Below are 1,961 nucleotides of genomic sequence, written 5' to 3' on the forward strand. Positions count from 1 at the left end.
GGCTGGAGAGCAGATGGCCAGGGCTGAGCCAGCTCCAAGGACAGGGCTTGGACCAATAAAAACAGCACCAGATTCAGTCAGTTCCTTTGTGAGCCACGGCAAAACCAAGAACAAAGTAATGACTCCTGCAGGGACTGTGAGATCCTGGGATTTGTCCAGATGACTCCAGCTGGCTCTTCCAGCCTGGATTTTCCTACAGGAGCAGCACTGGGTGAAGGGCAGCTGTGATAGGGAAACCAAAAATACAATGGGGCAGGAGATCCATAACCAGCACATGAAGGAGACGAAAGGCCCAAAAGTGGCTTTGGGTGCTGAGGCAACCTGAAGGCTTTGGACCTCTCACTGGCTGAACTCTGAGCAGTGCAGAAGGAGGAAGAGGAGGAACCTGGGCTGATGCTGAGCAAGGGATCAGAAGAGAACAAGGGTGTAAACATCAGTGGGTGCAGAAGGAAGCAGTGCCAGCGTGTACTGGAGCAAGGTGGCAGAGAAAATCAAGGAAGGAGGACACAGTGCCTTGGAAGGACACCTGTGCAATGGGTGGAGCAAGGGGCCAGAATGAGCAAAACCTTTTTGACTCCAGACGAACTGGAGACAAAGAAGGATAGGCAAGGAAGAGTTTATTTCTCACAAACAGTCACTGAGAGCATTCTCTGGGGACAAGCTGTTGGCTTGGAAAGGATATGGGCTGCAATAGGCAGCAGGTGGCAATGGGGAACATGATCCAACAGCATTAGGAGATGGATAGATCTAAGCAGCAGAAGCAGTGCTCGGACGTGCCACCTGCTGCAGGGACCTCAGCTCAGCACATGCGCACAGTGCTGCTTCTGCCCAGTGTGGGCCCACTGTGGGCTCTGCCATGGGCTCTTCCCTGCTCTCACTGCTGGCCAGAGCTACACCCACCGAAACCAGTCTTGATGAACACAGATGCCAGAGATCAGCACAGTCCTGGATACAAGAGAGCTGCCATTAAACTCTTCCTTGGCAATGGACCAGTAGCTTAAACTTACCTGATGCCCATGTCCACATCTGAGCCCACAGCACATCTCCATGTGTGACACACCAGCACAGTGCCTCCCCACACCTGTACCCATTACAAGGGGTAATGCAAGGACTCACTCGTGCAATTCCGCTTTGGCCAGTGCTCAGGCTGGGTGAGAGCAATGCTGAGTGGTTCTGGGCTTGGCAGGAGCCCATGGCTGAGCTCCCCTCCCTGGGAACCAGCACCAGGTCTCTCTTTCTCAGGCAAGGGCCTTGTCTCAGATGCACCCTTTCCCCTGGGCAGCTTCAGTATAGGGGAAAACTGTATGGGGAAAAATATATGGGCAATGAAGGAATGGGACAACACAAGAGAAATGACCATGTACAGTCATACAGAGTCCAGTGGTGGCTTTTAGACAGAATTTCAAGTGGTTCATTAATACCTAAGACCAGAGCCCAGCTTGGCTAACAACCATTATTGCAGGCAGACTTTCCTGAGCTCTGCCAGTGAAGGACCACATCTGAGAGGAACTCCTGCAGTGCAGTGGCCCTTGGGCAGGACCCCCAGGCTCAGAGCTTTGTGGTCATGATGCTGGGAAGGAGGAGGAGAACCTGAGCCCAAGAAAGAGGAAGAGATGCGAGCTCCAGTGGTTCACAGACAGAGCCATGTCCAAGACCTCTCAGGTTTGGAAAAAACAGGCACCAGCATTAGCACTCAGGCCACCACCCAGGCAGGCACCTTCAGAAGAGTGTGGGGGCCTAAGGAGGGAAAGGAGAAACACCTCCAAAGGTGGCAAGTGGCTCCTTTGCCTCTGCCCACACTGACTTTGTAGGATTTTCTCTTGCTTTCCTCACCCAGCCTGCCCTAGCTGGGCACAGGGAACAGCTCACTCTGCCAGCACTCTCCAGCTCCCTCCCCACTGAATACTCCTCCTTGCATGCTTCTTTTAAAACTTTTATTCAACAATATAGAATTCTTTTAA

Source organism: Ammospiza caudacuta, chromosome 13 (genome assembly GCF_027887145.1).
Source record: "Ammospiza caudacuta isolate bAmmCau1 chromosome 13, bAmmCau1.pri, whole genome shotgun sequence".
In the NCBI taxonomy this organism is placed as follows: domain Eukaryota; kingdom Metazoa; phylum Chordata; class Aves; order Passeriformes; family Passerellidae; genus Ammospiza; species Ammospiza caudacuta.